We start from the raw sequence: 23445 nt of genomic DNA on the forward strand, positions 1-23445 counted from the left end.
AAAGTAAACCTAAGGTATGTAAAAACAAAAGCAAATTAATCAGCCAATTCTGACTAACTAAGTAAACCACCCACACAGAGATAAAAATTCTGGTGAATAGCTTTCATTCAGCTGACCAAAAAGTTGTATTTACTTCACCTTTGTAAGCTCATCTACCTGTCAGCAGTATTATGAGGCTTGACCTCAGAAAGGAAAAGCAAAGTCAACTGATGGCTGAATGAATGCTACTCAGGAATTCATTTATTTTTCAATATTTGCAGAAATGTAAATACAAAATCCTGCTGATGCGTTTGGTGGAATTAGAGGATGAACTAACAAGAAAAAAGCCATAGAAAAGTAGTGCCACTGAAGAAAGCAGGGAGATCTCTGGAGAAATATGTACAATTTAGGGTGGAAAAATGGTGCAGAGTTGAATGAGCAGAATTGGAGAGATGTCTGTGTAAATTACAGTATGGCTCTTGCTCCATCACACTGTACTTGCCCATTCCTCTTGAATGAGCTTCAGGGAGGCTATGGATTTACATTTGGTGGGTCTCGAGACACATGTCTTCTCAATTGTGATGCCCTCCGTACTGAATATTCTTCCCTAGATTAAGTCAATCCCATCTCTTTCGATTTTTGAAAAAGGCTTAAGAATACAGTGATATACAATATATGTATACAGTGGGCAGAGTCAGAAAGGTAAGGAGGAGTCGGGGGGAGGAATGTGGCACACTTCATATTTTGACATATATATATATATATATATACAAGTTTAATTACACAGATGTATATAGTTAGGTATTGTTCTTTGTAACATTATTTGGCCAGGACTGAGTGTGATGGCATATGCACCTGAAGGAGCAGTGAGGGAGAGTTTGGGCAGCACAGAGTTTTCCCAGAAAGAGACCTAGATCAAGAGACTTCACAGCCCTGAGCTAGATGGGGAAGCAGGGAAGAGGTTCAGAGTAAGGTAGCTTCACTCTTAGACTTTCCCAGGGTTTATTTCATAATTAGAAGGTAAAGCTCAGCTTTGGCAGGATGCTATCCATTAGTTGTAGCAAATAAAAGATTGAATCCAATTGGATTTCCCTGTGTCCTTTGAGGGTTTAGGCCTGATACTGGGGTTTTCTTGGAACCAAAGACCTATCTAGATGGTTTCATTATTGGAAACATTTTTATTTCCTTCAACGACAAGATTTCCAGTTTTATCTGTATTTGCTATTTTTATATTCTTATTTTTTTTTAATCTTTTGCATGCTGCCTAGCATCACTTTGGGCGATATAGACAGCTATATAAATTTGTTAAATAAGCAAATAGGTAAATAAATAAAGTGTTTATATGGGACTATATAAAACTTATAATAGCTTACATAGGACTTCACTTGAAGTCCATATAAGTTAGGATTTTTTCCTTTCCTTTTCCCTTTCCACGTCATTCTTTTTTTATCTCATTATAGTATATTGTGAGCCCTGCTTTTTGGGTTGATTTTGTTCTTTGCTTATTTTTGCTATTGACCTTGAATAGCTCAGGAACAGTTACTCTGAATATTAAGGCTTCTATTTACAACTGATTACACATGCACATGATGCCAGTAGATGACCATATATGTTGCTCAAAGATGATCTGTCGAGTCCTTGGTGCTCTCTGAACATGGTTCCTTACATGACCAGCTAACATCTTCCTTGCTAGAAGGGAGTGGAGTTGGCTCCCTGTTTATATACAGCAGCTTACCCTGCCAGTGTTGGTGGAGCTGTAGTTTTGTCTTCAATAGTTCCTTGATTAGGGCATTGTTTTCCACTTGGATGTTGGTCAACTGAGGTTGCATGGCTAATAAACACTACTAATTGGAAACTCTGTTCTCCCATAAAAAGCATTTCCTTTAGGGGGAAAAAAACACTACGAAATAATTCCTCTCTTTTACAAATCCTGTCAGGGAATCAATAGGACAGTTTCAAAAAGGGACAATATAAATCCTCTTTTGATGTCACAGATCAGTAAAGAATTGGGGTGTGGGTCATGATGCATAACCACATGACATCCTTCAAGTCCAGCAGTCCCACTGACCTCTGCCAATGGCCCAGTGGAGATCAGTTTGGATGCTTTCCCCCAAAATATATCATAGAAGTCTGTCATGCAAGTGTGCATGTGCAAAATTTTCCAGGCCTAACAAATATAATCCTCAGGCACCAGCTAGCTGTGGTTATTACAGGCAACAGATGGCTGTGTCCATTGAGGGAGATGCTGCTGGCATTCCTGGGCTCTCAACTTCATCCCAAATTTCTGCCATGTTTTACCAGGGACTTCAGTGATTTACCCATCCTTCACCTACACTCGGATGTTGTGCTTCGATCATGGCTGGTGCTGCCTCGTGATACTGGCAATCATTGGGGTGCAGTTGCAGCCTGTGTGGAACAGCAGGAGTGTGGGGATACTGTTAGAGTTTGCAGCAATCCAACCAGCACACAAGTAAACAATTCAGCACGATTCATTATATAAGAAACTTCTTTATATACAATATCATACATACAGCAGAAGCCAGAACCAGAACTCAGAATCCAGAAGTACAGAATAAATAATCACAGAAGCTATATTCACAGAAGCAATATAATACAGGGCAGGGGTGAAATCCAGCAGGTTCTATCAGGTTCTGGAGAACCGGTAGCGGAAATTTTGTGTAGTTCTGAGAACTGGCAAATACCACCTCTGGCTAGCCCCAGAGTAGGGTGGGAATGGAGATTTTGCAGTATCCGTCCCATGGAGTGGGGTGGGAATGGAGATTTTGCAATATCCTTCCCCTGTCACACCCAGCAAGCCATGCCCACAGAACCGGTAGGGAAAAATTTTGGATTTCACCCGCTACAGGGGCAATAATGCAAGGACAAACCAAGTCTTACATAACAGTCAAGCTAAGCCATGCCCATGCTCCAAACTGAGTCACCAAACAGTCCCTATTGGCTGACCTGTTATCATGTCTATTCCAGTTCATGATACATCTTATACACTGACAGATATGAAGTTTGGCACTTTGAAATATGATGCCATTGTCATCAGTGGCAGGTGAAGTTAACACAACAGACTATTCTCCCATGCTTAAAGTGGACATTTATAAATATATACCATACATTTTATATGAAACATGTATTTCCTGAAAACAGTTTGGTGTCCATATTACTAGTTGTATTCTATTATAAGCTGAGTCACGATGATGCCATTATTTAATTCATACCACACACTGATGGGTTTATGCAACAATCTAAAATTGAGTTTTTTTAGCTGGTTTGTTGTATCTAGTACACAATGTTCATTGTGGCGAGACCTCACAATAAAAATGCTGCCCAACCTATACCAAATTAGGGAAGTCTGGATAAACAATGATAGCCTGAATAGATTTTTAAAAACTAACTGAATGCAAAAACAAACAAAAATTAAAGGGAGAAAAAAGTAAAAGAGGAGAAACAAAAACCTACAAGACGCACATTTACAGGCATATATATTTCAATAAATGGATGACATAATTCATAGCAGACATCCATAGCTGATCTATAATAATCAATTCTATGAATGGTTTGGAGCCATATGTTTGACTTTCTGGTGCTTAATAGTAAGTCTTTTGACCTGAAGTCTATTTTTTTGTGTGCAAAAGGCTGTAATCCAACATCTCTTGATTTTTTAAAATATATATATATTATTGATTAAGACATGCGAGCAAAGGAAAAACAAAAAAGAATTGTATATACATACTTAAAGAACTTTTAAAAAAATATTAAAAAGTAAAAGAAACAAAAATTTTAAAAAATCATAAAAAGTGCAGTCAATAAGCAATTCTCTCCCCCCTCCCCCACAACTGCTTCAGCTACTGATTTAGCTCAGTGATTCTTAGCACCTCTGCCTTTGGGTAGATCTTCCCGCTGCTGTGGCTAGTTGCACTAGGGCCACTGGGAAATGTTTTTGATGTTGTATTTGATGATGCTTTTGATGTTGTATTGACATGTTGAAAGAATAGACTATAATCTGCTGCACTAGTCCAATGTAGGTTGGTGGATGGAATAAGTGTTAGTCTGGGCTAACTCATGGCCTATTTGACTTAGGTGACCCTTCTGGAGATATACATATCCAACAACATAGTCCATGATTTAATTTACCCTCATGAACCCCTTCAACTCATCAAGGCTCCGATCATAGACTGCATTTGTTAGCCACAGCAATCCAGCCCGTTCTGGTTGTCCCTGATTGGGTAAAGTAAGGAGCAGAGGGAGTCCCAAAAAACGACTGCAGGTGTCTTTGAAGTTGAAATATTCACTGAACTAGATTAAAAACAAGTAGGTTAGAAGAGAATCACATTAGTTCAATCCTGTATTTAAAGACTGCATTTGAAGACAAACAACATGTTCCTTTTTTGAACAAAAATAAGCATTTCAATAAAAAAACTAACACATTAAATTATTTATGAAATAGCATTTTTGTCCAATCAAAACTAGTCACATTGAAGTAAACAATAATTGAAGCTGGTGAATAATTTTTTGGTGGAAATTAGCAGGCAGAAAATTAGCAAGATTTTTCATCACATTTGCTTTTGGAATCATTCAGCCCAGCATATCAAGTCAAGCCATCTAAATTCTATTTCTAATGCACGAGAGAGTGCATATTGTCTAAAATCTCGTATTTCATGGCTGAATGACGTACCCCAATTATTGGTCATCTGTGGCTCTTTTTTGATCTTGGTATAGAATTCTGCAGAATTTGAAAATCTCAGAAAAACACCTTGAAAAATTTACAGAGAATTTTTTTCCATTTTTTTTTCACGACACCTATGTGAATTTCCTATGAAACAATGTCCTCTCAGTAATTTCAATTTTTATATGTGAAATTATATTTTACGTAATTTCACATTTGTCCAAGAAACATGGCATTTCATCTTTGACAATATCATATTTGGTTAAATGTTTTTGAATAGGTATACCTGGGAAGTCCTGGGAATAACCTTGGAATTGGTTCAAGGGTATCTTCTCGCTGTGTTGCGTTTTGATGATGGATGATTTCACTGTGGTAGCAAAAATGCAGATATGTAACAAAATGTAAGCTAACCATGAAATACTCAAACATGATAAATTTATTAAAAAGAGTGAAACAAAAAACTATCCTAATCCTTATCTTCTATTTCTATCCTTTGGCGGGATTGCTCATCTCTTTCATCAGTGTTGTAATAGGCCACTTTGTGGCTCCTGATCCCAAGGTGCTGTAAAACAGTAAACATTGTGTTACAAAATTGATTTTATTTTAACTACTGAATTTTGTATGATATCTTTTCTACTGAATAAAAATACACAATATCTTAAAATGTATTATTTACCTTTTCAAAACATTCATAAGTCTTATATGAGGATCCAGCAGAATCTGAAAAGAGTTAAACAAATATTTTAGAACAGAATTATCTGGATTTTTCATGGTTTTTATGCTATGTCACCTTAGGAAAAATGCATTTTATTAACCTTGCATTTACTTACAACTGCTTATTTTGCCATGCAAAATATTATTGTATCGAATAATACAAAGGAGCTGGATTTTTATAAGAACTATTTTTGATCTATTCAAAGAAAGCATGCTGCTAAAATGTTATAAAATTCTAGTGAGGGAGGATGAAGAGATGACATTCCCAATTGTGACTTTCCAAAGTAGAGAGTCATCAAATGAAACATGTTTATTTCTCTCCCACAAACGGAAGGACAAATCTTACCATTGTCTTTGGGTTTTCTATTTCTTCTGAGGCATATGGAATTGAATATTTTACACATTTTTTAATATATTTTTCTCAATAGCCTCTTGGAGTATTTTATGTTTTTGGGTCTCCTTTGCTATTTCCTGTAAAATAAAATTGATGAAGCACGATCAGAATTTAACTTTTAATCCATTATATAATTTTACTTAGTGAGATTGTTCTAATTTCTTACTACTATGTAAAATACTTACAATTTTCAGTTGATCCATTTCTTGATGGAAACACTGAATTTCCGCTTTTAGTTTTTCACACTACTCTTAATCACTGCCAGCTCCTTCTTCATTTGCAGCCTGGGGGAAAGGAGTGTAAAAGAAGAATAATTGGCTATAAAGGTGTACTGCTGATGTTACTAAGTTGCGCAATGAAACATCTGCAAAAAAAACACCAAGCTCAGAGAGCACCAAGGACCCCACAGTGTAGCTTCTCTGTCTGATTAAAACTGAATGCATTTCCTTCACCTAGAATCATATGGCTGGAAAGGACCTTGGAGGTGTTTTAGTTAAATCTCCTGCCTAAAGCAGGAATTGTTATATCATCCTGAATAAATGGACTTTTCTTAAAAACCTCCGGTAATGGAGAACCCACCACTCCGGCAGGCAAGCTATTCCATTGATTAATTGCTCTCACTATCTGGAAATTTCTTAGTTCCAGATAGGAATTCACTTTAAAGAGCTTCCACACATTGCTTCTTGTCGAGCTCTTAGGTGCTTTTGAGAATATGTCAACCCCCTCATATGTATGACTGCCCCTCAAATATTGGAAGACAGCTATCATGCCACTCCTAATCTTTCTCTTTGGCTCCCTTAACCGATCACTGTAGAATTTAGCCTCCAGACCTCTTATCATCTTAGTTGCTCTTTTCTGCACTCTTTCTAGACTCTCAACATCTTTTTTGTATTGTGGCGACCAGAACTGGATGCAGCATTCCAGGTGTGGCCTCACTAGTGTGGTATAGAGCAGTACTATCACTTGTGAATTTGATGCAATCCTTTTCTTGAGGTGGCCTAGAACTGCATTGGCTTTTTTTGGCAGCTGCAGCACATTGCTGGCTCATAGTTAAGTGTTAGTCCGTTAGGACACCTAGATCCCTCCCATAGCTATTGAGCCAGTAACTGCCTATAGTGTGCATTTGTTTTTTTCCTGCAAATGTGATCAGGTCCCCTTCTATCCCTTCATTTAGCTCATTGATGAAGATATTGAGGAGCCCAAGACAGAACCTTGAGGTACCTCACTGCATGCTTCCCTCCAGGGAGATGTAGTTTCACTGAGACCTTACATGCTGAGTGTGGTTGGTCGGCCAAGTGCAAAGCCATCTGGTGGTGGTACTGTCTATCCCACACTATTATCCCACTATCTTAGGAAGACATAGGCTATGGTCTACTTTGTCAAATGCCTTACTGAATTCTACATATGCTACATTCACAGCATTTCCACTTATTTATTCCACTAATTAAGTTACTAATACAATTCTATGTCCTTATTTATATATCATACATGTATTTTCCTTGGTCTTTTTCCAGTCGGTTGTTTCTCACTTGGAAGGTCTTCTTCCTCTTAGGCAGGCCCTGGCAAAAAATAACAAAATAACTAGTACTTGTAAAGCTAAACTTAATAAGAAAGAAATCACTTTCTTTTTAAAAGGAAAGTAATTAAAATGTTGTTAAGTTGAAATTATACTCACTTCCTTGACTTTGAAGGAGTTTCTCCTTCAAGTATTTGTTTTGTTTCACAAGGCTTTCAATTTCGCTTGTCAAGAACTTGTTCTCCTCCTCCAGCTAAGATGCAGAAATTATAAGAAACATTCAGTAAGCATAGAATACAAATAAACAAACAAAAAGAGAAAGCTAAAACAGGATTGTAAGGGAAGTGAATTACTTACATCTCTTATCATAGCATTTTTTTTAGCCAACTTATATATATTTTCTAAGTTGGTCTTTAACAGTATTTAACAGTACTGTACTTAAAATGGTGTAGCTCAGGGTATACTTTTTACAGGAATAATCCATATTTCTCTCACCTCTTGTTCTGTATTTTATGGAAAAACACTTGTACTATTACACAATATTCATGAAAGACATTGCATATTAAATCACCAATGACACACCAAATTAAAACTGGTCATTACAAATGGCACAGTCCATTTAAAATGCAATGCAGGGAAACAGATTTTTTGCATCTTTCCTCCCAATAACTTAAAGGGAGTTCAGAGCCTCTCCCTAAAATAGTACTTCTGAAGGAAGGGTCCCCCCCCTGTGGTTTAGAGGAAGGAGTGCCCTTCTATCCCCACTCCTGCTACAGGTACCCATACAAACAACATGGTTGGTTATTCACCTTTGTCTCTCTGATTTTTCCTGTATTTCTGGAGACAGGACTGCCAAAGGAAGACAAAGGGGTGAATTAAGCTCATTCTTTATCAAAGTGCTATTAAAGAAAGAACTACAAGACCCAGAAAGCTGTCCTGTCTTCCCTCTATCCTTTTCCAAGCTACGCTTCCCCGACTTTTAATGCTTCTTCATTCAACTTTCCAGAGCTTGATAATGATGGAGAGAGCTTTATTTCTGGCTGGAGTCATATCCAGTTGCAATGCGGTTTGGCTGCTTTCTTACTGTTCATCCTAAAGCACTTTGCAGTAGGCAAATTGCTTGGGCTATAAAGCAGTAGTGGGTTGCAAATCCCGTTGCTACCAGTTTGCTCATGGCCACTTGTACACTCGTGCGCATGATGCTTCTGCGCATGCACAGAAGCATTCAGGTGGGTGGGTGGAGCCTCCCACCACCACCGCTACCTGTTTTCCCGATCCGGGGTGAACCGGTAGCAACCCACCACTGCTATAAAGCCACATTTTGAAAAGGAAGGTAACTACATCAATCTATTATCAATCTTACATTGTAGCATCTTCATATCCTAGTTTTCAAAGTAATTTATATATGCTTTGTCTAAGCAAAATGTTGATTTTTGTAATTGGGACAAAATATGGTGAATTTGGATTTTTAGCAGCAAACAGGCTTACAACAAATGCAGCTGCTGAAAATAATTATTTTGCTGTCCTTCCCTCTGTTTGTAAGTCTGTAAGAATAAAAATGCAATTCTCTAGTTTCAAATAGATTTTTGAAAACAATATTATTCTTGCAAATAATCCATATAATTCTTCTAAGAAACTATTATATTTTTCAAAACTGGGATCTGAAAGGAACTATATTAAAATTTGATTTGAGTTCATATATATGTGTGTGTGTGTGTGTGTGTGTACAGTTAATATCTTGGGTTTCTTCCCATGTAATTGTAAACATATCCTTAAAAGGGTAGTAGCGACGTTTCGACGAAATCGCATTCATCATCTTCTGGCTGATGTTCTCGGTTTGGTGCTTATGGGCAAACTGTGTGATCGTAACTGACGTTTTTCTATGAAAAGAGGCAAAGGTGTATTCTGATTGGTCGACAGTGTTGTTGTATTCTGATTGGCTGATGACGTAGCTGTATTTTGATTGGGTGGAAGCGCTGTTGTTTGGTTGTGGGTTAATGGATAAGTTATGCTGGAACTGGTGGCAACACAGGCATTTTGATGAACCTTTGATCTATGTTTTATATTTTGTGTTAAGATTTGTCTGTCTATGAGAGCAGGTTTCCAAATAGTAGGCAGACGGGAAGTGTCATCACATTTATTCATACAATATGGCATTTTCTCTATTTCAATGTCCTCTCTGATTATTCTGCCATTGAGATGTTCTATTTTTGCAACTGTTTTTGTGTTATTAAAATTAATATTATGTCCTGAGGCATTTATCTGTTGTACTAATGATGATGTGTGTTCTTTCTTTTGTACTGAGTTTTTAAGTTCCTCGATGCGCACACTCATTCTTCTGTTGGTCTGTCCAATATATGTTGAGGGCAGGAAGCACACGGGATTTCGTATATGCCTTGATCTTCTAATTCTATTTTGTCTTTAGTGTTTCTCAAAATAGACGATATCTTTCTATCTGTGCAAAATATGGTTTTGATGTTGTGTCTATGCAGTATTTTGCTAATTTTATCCGTTGTTCCTTTTATATAGGGCAAGATGGCTTTCCCATTGTTTTGTTCCTCTTGTTGATTTCTCTTCTGTCTGGGTGTTGCATGCTGGATCATACTGATATTATATATATATATATATATATATATAACTTATACATTCATACATTTCTGGAAATGTTAGCAGCACATAATAGATTGTTTTCTGTAAAGTTAGATTAGGATGATGTGATATCAGCTAAAACCAAATTTGCTTGGGAATTTATTTGTTTATTTGTTCATTTGGGGAGGGGATGTCTTTGTGAAAGTTGGTGTGATTTTCATAGGCTACAAAATTTGCCAGATTGTATCGTAACTGTTCTCTGCTTCTTGATTATTCTTCCAATGTTAATCTTGGTGTTTATGCTCATCTGAGTGTTGATTGCTTGTGGGGAGGTATTTTGGTCTTGGCTGGCTGGGCATGGCCATGGTGGATGTGGCCAGGGGTGTGACAGGCAGCACTCGGTCTCCTGTGCCCTCCTGGGAGCAAAAACAGATCACAGGGGGGCACACTGCCCCCCTGCACCAGTTTTGGGCCTAGTAGACCTCCCTCCAGCCTCCTGGGAGCAAAAACGGGTCGCAGGGGGCCACACCGCATCCCCCTACACCCCATTTTGGGCCTAGTAGGCCTCCTTGCACTTACCTGGCAGTCAAAATGAGGCACGTGGGGACTTCTGGAAGGGGTGGGGCGGGGCCAGCCAGCAATTTAACAACTGGTTCGGACAAAGTGGTGTGAACCGGTTGAATCCCACCACTGGTCTTTTCATTCTTTTTTGTTTGTTGATTGTCTCTTTTGTTCAGTGTGTAGATGTTTATGTTTGTGTGTCTATTGATCGCCAGTTTCTTAGTGTGCCCGGCTTCCAGGAATTCTGTAACATTTTTGGACTTGGTCTAAGATGGCCAATGAGATAAATGCGTTATATGCCCGATAAGATTGCACAATGCACAGATTGCAAATTGCATAGATATTCTCCACTATTGCAAAGATTGCACAACGTTTCTGGGGCAGAAAACCAAGCATTGCCGCATAATCTTTCTTTTTCTTATAAAAACCTATCTCAGTGGCCAACTTTAGTGCCATTAGTTCAGTATTTCTCAGCCTTGTTCATCTGAAGAGATGTGGAGTTCAACTCAGAATTCATGCTGAGAGAGAATTCTGGGATTTGAAATTCACATATATTCAAGTGGCCAAGGTTGAGAAACACTATCCTTGTTAATGGAGAGAGAGAGAGAGAGAGAGAGAGAGAGAGAGAGAGAGAGAGATGGACGGAGACATCCCACCCCCCTGACTTCTGAGAGAGAAATGGGCAGTTCTTAAATATGAAAACAAACAAATAGCCTGTGTTCTATTCTCATGACACACTAAGCTGCATTGGCCATTAGTCGTGGTTACGGACCATAAGGATGAAGCACCCAGCAGACAACAGTTGGTGAATATTGTCACTCCACTATCCTATACCCCATTTTAGCACTAGAGAAGGTTCAGCTTGTTCCTAGATTCCTTTGATTCCTATTTTACTTCATTATCCAATTTTAATATAGTTCGTTCCAGATCCCATTACTTATGTCATGTTATCTGTCGTGTTACCTTTTTGAACTCTAAATCCTAGAGTCAGACATGGAAGTTGAGAAGTAAACATATAAATAAAACTGAAGATCTCTTACCTCAAAGAGGGCTTCCCCTGCATAATAGAGGAAAGTGTCCATGAAATAAGGTAAATCCTAAGTAAGCTAAAATAAACTACTACTAAATAAACAAATTTATTAAATATGATATTTATTAAATAAATAAATAAATAAATAAATAGTATATGTAAATAAGTGTGATATAAGTAAATAGATGAATAAATAAACAAATATTATAAAATAAAACAAACCTAAACTATGTAAATAAAGTTAAATAAAACAAAAGCAAATTAACCAACCAATCCTCAGTAACTAAGTAAAGCATCCACACAGACATAAAAGATCAGGTGAATAGCTATCATTCAGCCCACCAAAAAGTTATAAGTTTACTTCTCCTTTATGGGCTCATGCACTTGTCAGCAGTGTTATGAGGTGTGACCTCAGAAAGGAAAAGCAAAGCAAGCTGATTAGCTGAATGAAAGCTACTCAGAGTTTTATCTATTTTTCAATACTGGTAGAAAAGTAAATACAAAATCCTGCTGATGCGTTTGGTGGAATCAGAGGATGAAGTAACAAGAAAAATTGAAAAATTAGTGTCCCTGAAGAAAGCAAGGAGATGTCTGGAGAAATACGCACAATTGAGAGTGAAAAAGTGGTGCAGTGGTGAATGAGCAGAACTGGAGAGATTTCTGTGTTTGGAAAGTAAATTACACTGTGGGTGTTGCTCCACCAAACTTCAACAAATACTTCTTACTGGAACTTGGTAGAACAATAAGGAGAGCTGAAGATTTAGAGATGAGTTTATAGAAAACTGGGTGAGGTGTGGAATGAAGATGTTTTGGGTTGCAATTTAAGTAGACAGTGATAAATCGTTAACGTTGAATATGTTTGCTGGAGATGAAGTGGAAGGTTTCCTTTGGACAGATCTTTGGACATCTTCTTTGGACAGATTGTTTTTCCTTTTTTTCTCATTTGTCTTTATACATATATATATTGTGATATTAGGTAATTCTTAGTAAAATTATGAAAACAGGACATTAGTGTTCCTCTCAGTCCTGCCCTTAATGGCCACTAATCTGAAAGTCTCCCAATTTGTAGACCAACGAAGGAGACCTCATGTGATGATAAAGTGTTAGACTGGCACCAAGGGATCTTTTCTACTATCTTTTCCTATTAGTATCTTATGGTTATATACTTTGTTGTTTGTATGTACACTGAGAGCTTATGCATTGGAGACTAATTCCTTGTGTTTCCAATCACACTTAGCCAATAAATAATCTTCTCTCCTCCCCTCTCCCCTCTCCTCTCTCCCCTCTCCTCCCCTCCCCTCCCCTCTCCTCTCCTCTCCTCCCCTCCATTCCATTTCATTTCACTTCTCTGGTTGGAGAAAGCTGCTTATACTTTCTTAAAGCAGATATCACATTTTCTAAGTGCATAGCCTAATTCATTCACATTAGAAAGCACTCTATTGAGTGGATTATATTTTTTTTCATTCTCCCCTTCCTTGTTTATGGTAAAACTCTCTGAAAAGTTAAAATGAACACAAAAAGTAATAACAGCTTTAGCTTTTCTACCCTGCAATGCTAGCTTTCTATTTACTGGAAGGTTTTTTTAAAAAAAACATAAAAGAGTAGTAAAATGCTTTCTCTGGTATTTTGGACCCCTTATTCCAATCCAATATATTTGGTAGCTCTTATTGTAGAATGACACTACTTCAGTCATAGAATTTTATATCAGGTTCAAATGCCATTGACCTCCATTATTGTAACACTTCCATCTTTTTGTCTTTTTCTTTTCTTATTTGCACTCACATTGCATGCTTCTTACATTCTAGTAGATATTTCATTCTGGGCTGATGGGCTGCTACATTTAAAAAAAAATTATCCTGCATTTTCTGAATTTTTTACACGGTGAGCTCAAAAAATTCACAACACTGGTCTAGTGAGAAGAAACAATCCCTGAAGGAAAGGCAGCTGCTGGTAGACTGGCCCACCCAGGAGCCGGAAAGGAAGAATTCCCTTCCCTGGATGGAGAGGAAAGACAAGAGGCAGAGGAATTGCCCATCAAGACTTGCAATGGCCGAGCTCAAGATTTTGAGTAAATTATAATACTTTCACAAGACACTGTCCCTACTAGCACTGATGATGTTACCTACATTGGCAATGAAATGTCTGGAAGAAAACCATCAAACTCAGAGAGCACCAAAGATCCTCACATACACTGTGTAGTTATGACATTTTTCTGTCTTTGATTGGTTTTCTCTGGAAAGAAAAATTATAAAAATGGGAAAAGACTGGAGTGTTACAGCAATGAAGGTGAATGGCATTTGGACCCGCCATAAAATCCAATGAATAAATTGGTGTCATTGTATAATACCTATCTGGTATATAATTGGGATGGAAACAAGGGTCCAGAATACCAGTGAAGAAACAAATTTTCAGACATAAATGGATGACTAGGAGCTGAACTAGAAGCCAGGAAAATAAGTCAGGGAGTGTGCTACTGTTGCATTTGCATTTTCTCACTGTCTGTCTTGCTGTACTGATTCTTCAGAAGAATCCATTAGGATATATACAGGACTTTCCAATTTCCCTCAAATAATTGCTTTCAGATTTGTCTGCTTCTAACATTCATGTGAAAGAGGCCCATAGCAAAACAAATGCACCCGGTCCTAAATTCATGGCAGAGGCATCCACAGGAAGGATGTAAAAAATCAAAGTTGTGCACAAGCTGATGCAATTGAAACCACTCATTTTGTATATGTGTCAAGCTCACCATCATGTCAAAAGGTATGGGATTTTGACTGTATGCTCATGACTGCCCCTTTGATTGCACCCCTCTGCTGTTATTGCTTTTTCAACTTTTTTATTCTTATCCAGCTCTTTTAACCAAGCTGTGTCCTTGTTGTGTTTCATTGGTTCATCCCATATCTATGTCCAGAATTGTACTATTTCTGTTTCTACCATCCTGACTGTTTTCTTATCAACAATTCTTAAATCTGGGGTCTTATGTAGTAGTTGTAACTAGTGATTGTTCATGAGATAGAGTTACATGATCTCATTTTAATGAACTCATTTATTTCTGCTTTAGCAATCTGTAAAATAAAGATAAACAGCTGCAGAGATGGTTACAACTCAAGCATGAAAACTTTTTAAGAGTAGTTCCTAATGCTAAAACTAGCACAGCATTTCATTTACAAAGAAACAGGGAAATAGAGGGAAATTATTTTAACATTAGAAATATATTGTCAGAATTCATAGACCATCTTTCTTTTGCAAAAGGCCTCACAGACAACAACTATTGTTATATTTTAAAAGAATTATCAGGGATCTAATCATAGATGCTTTATTTGTCATCTAGTTTGACTCTCTCCTCTAGCAACTAATAATACATGCTAGGAATATCTGTCCTTATATTCATCTAAAGTGCATAACTAAATATATATGGCAGATGCAGATACTGGAGTGCTTCAGTTTGGCAAGAGTCTGTCTCCAGGTGTGGAACAATGAACTCTGTGTGGAAGAATCACCATGTGTCTTTCTTGTTTTGTTGGGCCTGACATGGAACTAATTATTGTTCATGGGCTAGAATGACATGATCTCATTTTAATGAATTCATTGAATGTTTAATTTCATGTAGATTGGATATTTATTTAATCACTCCCAAATGATTCATATTTTAGCAATTTGGAGTTGAGTTAATTAAAAACCAGTTCAACTGAAAAATTATTGTGAACCAAACTAAAGAAATCACAGACACATTTTGAAAGGAAGTGAGGAAAGGAATATGGAAAGTCAGTGAAAGAAGCATCAAGAATGAACTGGAGTTGGAATTGAAAAAAAGAATTGAGGAATTGAAAAAAATAAATCAACTAGGAATTTACAAGAAAGAACAGGGTCACACACAGAACTACTTCTCAAATGCCCAGTCAGTTTGGGTCAAAAGCTCATGTTAATTAAATTCCTGCCCTTTGTACACCCCAGTCATCACTACTACTACCAATTGTATAGTGAGATTTTTCTGATCAGCTTTACTGGCATTGGCTTTGGCAGAGTGCTAAGAAGATGATTGAACTTGACTATCTGGAGGAAATAAAAATCAAACTACTTCAATTAGGGCAACTACTTGTGAGGATTATTCAGATTTCAGGGCAGATTGTTGGTTTCCAGAAGTCCTACCTCTCCTTTTTGTCATTTTTTAAAAATCAGCTTTTTTCTTTTAAAGAGGTTCTTTCTACCACACTGCCAAGCATATTAAATCCTCAAATGACCTGTAGGAAGTAAAGCTCTTTGCCCTTATGTATGTATTTAGACATCCTTCCCTTCCTTTAAAAATGCCCTGAAATTTATGAGCCCTTCTGCATGGCATTTAGAATAATACTGAGTTGAAGCATAAAAAAATGGCTTCATTTCCAAATTAAAACTATTATTAATTGCCATCTGAGATACGTAGAAGAGATAAAAGTATGTTGCAAAACCAGGACCTTAGAAATGCATAGATAGCAATGTTGTAATTTATAGAGGGAAAATATCCGATTTCAAAGCGATAGTATTTTTCTGTACAGCAAAATGGTGGTTGTTTGAAGTTTTACTTCAAGTACGCGGATGAAGTATGCAGAAGATACAACAGTAGTGGGCCTTATTCAAGATGATGATTAAGGTTCTTATCACAAGGAAATAGAGGGTTTGGTGAACTGGTGTAACAAAAACAGTCTCGTTTTAAACATAGGAAAGCCTAAAACAGAGGTGTCAAACTCGCGATGACATATTGTTGTCATGTGATGTATCACAACTTTTTCCCCCTTTGCTAAAACGGGTGGGTGTGACCATCGCATGGTGCATCTGGTCTGTGGACCATGAGTTTGACACCCTGGAACTAAAGAGATCATTGTTGATTTCAGAAAAGGCAGCCATGGCCACACACCTCTGTATAGTAATGATTAATGTGGAGGTAGTTAGCAGAATCAAGTGTCGGGGTGTGCAGCTAACGAGTAGGTTAGCTTGGTCGCTCAACAGTGAGACACTGATGAAGTGGGCACAGCAGCACCTGCATTTCCTGTGTCACATGTGAAAAGTACATCTTTCTTTGTCCTTATCACTTTCTATAGAGGGATGATTGAGAGATGATCCTGTCATATGGCATTACTGTCTGGTTTGGAAGCATTATTGCTTCAGACAGGAAGGCAGTGCAGAAAGTGGTGAGGTTGGCAGAAAAGATTATTGGTAGTTCACTTCCTTCTATTCAGGACATAGCATATAAAAGATGCTTGAGGAGGGTCCGCAGTATTGTCTGGGATGCTATGCATCCTCTTCATGACCTGTTTTCCTTGTTACCTTCTGAGAGGAGGCTTCATGGTATCCAAATTCAGCCACAGTTTTGTTCCATACAATAGCAAACTCTCAAGTTTCCTCTTTCCACCATGTATTCAAAATGGACAGTGATTAATATTTATATGTATATATAAAATGTATGTGTGTGAATTTGTATATTATATTCACACTTTCTTTTGAGAACAGGTAACAGAATTTCATTTTTAATGTGAGTCAGTGTGCTCACAGTAAAAAAATGACAAACATTTATCTTATATTCATATACATATATATGTATACGTATATATACACACACTGTATACACACACATACGTGTGTGTGTGTGTGTGTGTGTGTGTGTCTGTGACAAACTCAGGATAATTCAGTTTCTGATTACTGTTTATAATCCCCGATGAGGTCTGCAATGAAAGTAGGACTTTGTCAAGTCCTTATCAGAACCCTGCCATTCTGACAAGAGTGGTGAGGGAGGCATCACGGACCTCATAATTTGCATGCTTTCACTTTTGCTGTAGCTGTAACTGCTTGGGAGCTTAAGGGAGGGAGAGATCTCACCATCTGCATCAACTCCTTCTTGATTGGTCTGGGCAGAGTATCCAAGGTTGCAGTGTCCTGAGGACAACTCTTCTCACCATCTATCCTCGAAGATTTCCTAAACATCTTTGCAGCACATTATTGGTTGATGATGGACATGGGGTATCCGGTTGCGGGGTGAAAGGGAAAAATAACCTAGCGCTTTGTGTCTGAATTTCAGATTCCTCCTGACTTCTCTGCAATCACTATCTCTCAGTAAAAGTTCCTTTTGAAATGTAAATTGTTTCAAGAGTTTTACTTTCTTGGGAAGATCATTGAAGTAGGTCCTTACAGATTCTCAGAGCTGAGATTTAAATAAATATGAATATTGCCAAAGCTTTAATGCAGGAGCCCTTCTGGGATTCTGAATGAGTTACAAATTTAATGAGTAAAAGCCACTTCTCATTGTTAGAAAAAAAGACAACTTAGTTATTTCTCTTTAAAAGATTTCTTATATCTGCGGGAAAGCAGAAAGAATAGGTTACAAAATAAAATAGAAGTTGCCCTAAAGAGCTACAGCTACCTTTAACCCCAATTGGCAATACCAGTAATCAAGACTGATGGATCTGGATTTTAGCATTGCCCATTCCTTCCTTCTGCTTTGAAAGAATTAAATCTATATCCACTTACAGCAAGGGGCTGCTTAAGGGAATATCCACACAATTATGATTAACTGCTAATTGTGCAAGTTTATCACCACTGAAGAAAAATAATTGAGCTCTGAGTCTTCATCATCACTGGTGCAAATTTTTCTCATCATGTCAGAATGATGGAGGGAATTTTACATACTGTATATCTATCAACGCTTATTAAAGTAATAAACTGTAGCACATGGGATTAGCACAAAATGATAAAATCTTATCATGTTTATCAATATCTGACACAGAGTTTTTGCTTTTGGGTAGAAGATGCTTGGCCTAAAAAATAGAATTCACATGGAATACTGAGAACCTTGAAAGTATCATTCAGTGTAATTTACCAAAAGCCAACAATTGTAGTTAAAATTGGCGTGCTCTTTAGAGTCATGATGCTTTCACCCCTTCCTGAAAATCTTTACAGCTGGTAAATCATCCTCTTATCTTCCAGCTACAGATTCAACTATAAATTCTCTGCTCCAAATTGCTTTCTTTTGGGGAGGGTGGGTTGGAGGGTTTCATCCTGGGTGATATTCCATTTTTTAACTTGTGTTAAGATACATAATTTAAAGCAAAGGTTCTTGCACTGCTTTTCCTGAAAGACAAACATAAATAGCAGCACCACTAGTAATTACTAAGCCTGTAAACAAGAAATACACTCCAAGCATGGAGTGTCAGCTCACAAATATTTTGCCTAGTGAACTTTTGTAACGAAGACATCTGCTAGCCAAAGTCAATGTCCAATACACAGTATCTATGCTAATATACATTTTGCATCTATACACACACACAAAACCCTTAAATTCTATGTTTTAACTCTCAAGATGTGCTGAAAGTAATCCTTGTCTTTTTGGAAGATTATTAGCAGAGCTAAAAAAAAAGTGTGGAAAATGGTTCTGTTGAATCTAGTCACTTGTCACTTTTATTTTCCCAATTATATGATAATACACACATAATGAAGTTTATCAGAATTGGGGAGCCCATGGTCTAGAGGTTACAACAGCTGCCTAATATGCAAGCGGCCTGGGTTTTAATCCCACAAGGGTATGGCTAGCTGATGAGAGCTAAACTGCTTGAAATAGCTATTCTAGTCTCCCTTTATTTCTTTGTCGGTAAATTTAAATTTAACACAAAAGTAGTTTGTCGCAGAATCGACTGCCTGCAAAGGCTCCTGGATTGGGGCTGAAAGGTGAAAGCGGAAACAGTATGCTCCGTCCCATATTTGGGTAGACCAGGTTGTCCTGATAAACAAGTCTCACCGGAAAAATCATTTTAGCAGAAAAGCTACTTTTATGACAACAGAGGATTTTAACATGTGATAGCATTCTAAAGTTACATGAAAACATATAACACATGCCCCTTGTCTCAGGACAAACTGTTTCACAGATAATTCAAATGATTCCAATAGAATTTTAGAAGAGTGTACATATCCAGTTTTTCAATCTTTGTTATACATAAGAAATATTATCTATCTAGTAAACAACCTCAGTCTCTAGTTACAATGAAGTATCCAATTAAACAATGCTTATACAGCATTTATGCAAAAAACATGGATGGTCCCAATTTTTAAGACAAAGTCTTAAAATATTTCCAAAATATTATTTTGGGGCAGAAGTTTCACTTCTTCCATAATTACATTTTTTATTAAAAGCAAAAATCTTCAGCACAGAATGCTTGGAAAAGTTCTATGTAGGTTTCCCACCCTTTCTTGTGCAAAGTAACTTTATACTGATTTGCTATTATGCAATTGATAATTTTGGTTCAAGGATTTGCCTTCTGAAGGAAAAAAAACCACTCTTATATGATTTCTGCCAGTATAGCATGAGTGACATCTACTTAACTTCCCAACCAGTTTGGAAGTGCACACATGCACTTGGACCCTCTGTGCATGCGCAAATCTGTCTGTGCATGCACAGAGGGTAAAAAACAGGTTACGTCCTGGTTAAAACCAGGAAGTAACAACGAACGGATGGGTGGGTGGAGCCTCACGCCACCATCACTATCAGTTCTCCGAACTACCGGCCGCCATCGCTACCGGTTCTCTGAATCACCGGCTGCCATCGCTACCAGTTTGGCCAAACCTGGAGCATTTCACCCTTGCAGCATAGTCAATTGGTGCCAAAGGTCTAGAAATATGTCAAGACTTCTTCTTGTCAGGCACGGAAAACCAAAAACGATACAATGAATTGCTCAAAGTAGAATTGTATTGCTCTCTGCCTGTAGACAGGAATCTTCCCAAACTAAAGCACACTCTGCATAACTATCACATAAATGCTGTAAAGATTTAAGGAGACTTTTAAAAGTCTCCTTAAGGGACTTTTAAGGGACTCTTCCTTCATACCAACAGCTAAATGCTGATTTCTCTCTTCATTCCTCTCCCCTGCAACTCAGCACCAGTTTCTATCCCATTTCTTTCCAAAACCTCTTTCTGTTGTCGGTCATGTGTTCTCCCATCGTGTCATGCAGCTGCTCTAGTTGCACTTATTTTTGTATCTGCAATAACTGCTAGCCTTTCTATGGGGTCAAACATCTTGTCCAAAAGGAAATGGAAAAGGAACCTCTCCAATTCTAGAAACAAAGCTGACATATTACATTGCACTGGAGCTAGTGAAGGATCCCAAGATCCAGGATGCCCTTTAACTGGACAATCTACTCTCTGCTGCAAAACAACGAATGATGATAAAATGCGTAGTGCTGTGATGTATTCTATCACTTTGCCTGCCATAATAGCCACATTAGAATTCCAGCTGCAGAAAAGCTGGGGAAAAATACTAGATGCGGAAAACATGTTGGAATAATATAGTGTTTCAGCAAAAGGCTCTAACCATTTATGAGAGCATAAATTTGGGTATTTGGGTTTACAAATTTTAACACCATGCCACACAACCTCCTTTCTTCCACTGGTTCAGCATCTAATTTTGTGAATTTGCTTTATGCAAGGTTTTGAAGGAATGTAATTGTAGCATGAAATAAGGGAAGTCAATACTTCAATAAACTAACACCAATCCAAGATGCTAATAGCTGTGCATGCTTGTAACAAAAGTAATCAAAGAAGCAATAATGGGTGTTATATTACCAGATCTATGGTTAAGATATCAAGTTCCAACCAATGGAACAAATGGCTAACTAGCTAAAAGTAGGAGCAAAGACATATGGAGAGAGAAAACATATAGAAATAGTTCAACTTGGTATTGCAGGTAAGGGGGGAGAGGGAAGGAAGAAAGGGAAAGAAAGAAGAAAGAGAGGGGGTGGGAGAGAGAAAGAAAGAAATGAAAGAAAGAAAGAAAAATGGAAGGAAAGAGAAAGAAAGAAAGAAAGAAAGAAAGAAAGAAAGAAAGAAAGAAAGAAAGAAAACATAGTTTGATGTTTTTAACTTTCAAAAATGTAGATGTTTTCTATCCCCTATTGTCAAGAGTAAAGAATTCTGAGCTGATTGGAGTTGCTTCTTTATTGTTGCTCACCTATTTACAAGAATCTTGCCAAACTGATTGCATTGTCTTGGGGACAGCCAAATAAGAGTTTCAGGGACTCCAGGGAAAGTCAGGCCTTCATCACTTCCTGCTACTCAAGGACTATAAGCTAGCTAGTCTCTTTACAACTCCTTTTACACTCTAGCTGGAGATTCCACCACACCTGTACCCCATTCATTAATGTAACCAACATAGCTATGGTTAACCCAACATAGGTTAGCATCAAAGCACAAAAAACATAAAGCACAAAGCACAAAAAACATAAAGGTGCCCATAAAAAGAATAAGTAGGGAATATTCAGTGAAAAAAACAAATAGTATAAAATCAGATGGGGGATGGGCAAGAAACATACCAACAGCAAGGTAACGAAAGAGAAATGAGAGAGATTTCCTCAAAACCACCAGTAGTGCATCTTGTTATATGAAACTAAATGAGAAGCCAAATGATCAACTAGGTCAGTGATGGCGAACCTTTTAGGCACAGAGTGCCCAAACTGGAAGGCACTCACGCCAGAGCGCCAGAAACCCAACAACCAGCTGTCCGGCATGCATGGCCCTCAGAAACCTGACAACCAGCTGGCTGAGCTGGGGCGATGGTGCATGTGCCCACAGAGAGGGCTCTGGGTACCAGCTCTGGCATGCATTTCATGGGTTCACCATTACAGAACTAGGTCATTTTGTTATTTTCAAAACCTTGCACAAAATTTACTGGAAAAGGACCACTTCTACATGAGGACTAGAGAACTCATTATTCCTTTAGCTAAAAGTATAGTTTATAATGCAGAGAGACATCATCTTTGAGTAAATATATTTTCTGTTTTGATTATAATTTTGTAGACACTTGAAATGTGCTACATATCACTTTGTGGATCAATTCAATATAATTAACACAACTGAGTTGTTTTTCTTTTTTTTTAACCTTTGTGGTCTAGATCCCTATTCCATAGTTTACTGAATCTTGGTGAATGTTTGTTCTACTGATTAGCACCAGCTTTTCAATACCTAAGTTCATTTCCAAAGTGAAACAAAAAACATCAATAACACTTTACACTAAGTAGTTTGTTACTAATTAGCTTTTTACACATTCAGAAATATTTTGTGGGGGGATAAAGTTACTTGAGAAGAGAATAACTAACTAGAACACATAAAGTATAAAAACTTAATGTTGTTAATTCTGAATTTATTTAGTCTACGGTCAGCCATTTTAAAGAGAAGACAATACTTTTTATAAAACACCATACAGCATTTTGATTTTAGATAGAATGACACTCACTGTGTGTATGTGTTCCTTCTAATATTTATCTGAGAATCCAGGAATAAGATAGTATCATTAACTCTGAAATAATTAAGGGCCTTTAACTAAATACCCTGGAAAGGTATCACTTGTCACTGATGAAAATAACACTAGCTATAAATAACTGATGAAAATTAATAAATTATTAGGATACCTGAAGTCATAATTTTCAACAAGGAAAACCATTCTTGGAACATGGCTCTGGTTCCCTTAGTGTATTTGTTGTTGATGGTTACTTCATTAAGTTTGATTTTTTTTCCCCCTCCCACACCCACCTACACCTTGCAGCTTATTGCTTTGCTCTGTCAACTATTTCAGTGCACAGTTTATACTTAAATGTATGGAAAATTTTGTTTTTCCTTTCTTCAGAAGTCATATCCTATAGGTCAGAGGTCCCCAATTCCCCCGGGCTATGGATGAATACCAGTCCATAGGCCATTGGGAACTGGGTGAACAGCAAGTAGCGGGTGAGCACATAAAGCTCACTTTGTGCAAGAAGTGTTGTGGCCAGCCAGTTACCAGTGGAGCTGGAGGCAGAATCAGACAATGAGGAGGTTGGGGAGGAATTTGGGGCAGTTCTGGAGTCTGGGGAAGGCTCTGATGGATGCTCTGGGTCAGATGCAAAGATAGAGCTAGGGCCGTCTGACATTTCTCAGCCACCGGAGAGGCAGCTGCCTTTGGAGGTTGATATGAGTGAGGAGGAAGAACAGCTGGG

General features: G+C 37.7%; 2 long non-coding RNA genes across 4 annotated transcripts in view; one reads left to right on the forward strand and one right to left on the reverse strand.

Annotated features, from left to right (window-relative positions):
* The window catches only part of LOC117676940 (uncharacterized), a 28749-nt gene extending 7559 nt beyond the window's left edge, over nucleotides 1-21190 (forward strand). Inside the window, exon 3 of the long non-coding RNA XR_004594577.3 lies at nucleotides 17275-21190. This is a non-coding gene — a long non-coding RNA (uncharacterized LOC117676940). The remainder of the gene's footprint in view (nucleotides 1-17274) is intronic.
* The window catches only part of LOC132711119 (uncharacterized), a 58740-nt gene that overhangs the window by 6332 nt on the left and 28963 nt on the right, over nucleotides 1-23445 (reverse strand). Inside the window, exons 2-11 of one of the 3 annotated variants that reach the window (XR_015731329.1) lie at nucleotides 11472-11488; nucleotides 8091-8130; nucleotides 7441-7534; nucleotides 7254-7324; nucleotides 5951-6049; nucleotides 5718-5842; nucleotides 5334-5377; nucleotides 4944-5219; nucleotides 4126-4287; nucleotides 2313-2385 (exon numbers count right to left, since the gene is read on the reverse strand). This is a non-coding gene — a long non-coding RNA (uncharacterized LOC132711119). Of the gene's footprint in view, nucleotides 1-2297; nucleotides 2386-4125; nucleotides 4288-4943; nucleotides 5220-5333; nucleotides 5378-5717; nucleotides 5843-5950; nucleotides 6050-7253; nucleotides 7325-7440; nucleotides 7535-8090; nucleotides 8131-11471; nucleotides 11489-23445 lie in introns of all 3 variants that reach the window. The other 2 variants (XR_009621925.2, XR_015731330.1) reach the window with 2 other exon arrangements.

This window comes from Pantherophis guttatus, chromosome 1 (genome assembly GCF_059756535.1).
Source record: "Pantherophis guttatus breed Tessera chromosome 1, ASM5975653v1, whole genome shotgun sequence".
Lineage (NCBI taxonomy): Eukaryota > Metazoa > Chordata > Lepidosauria > Squamata > Colubridae > Pantherophis > Pantherophis guttatus.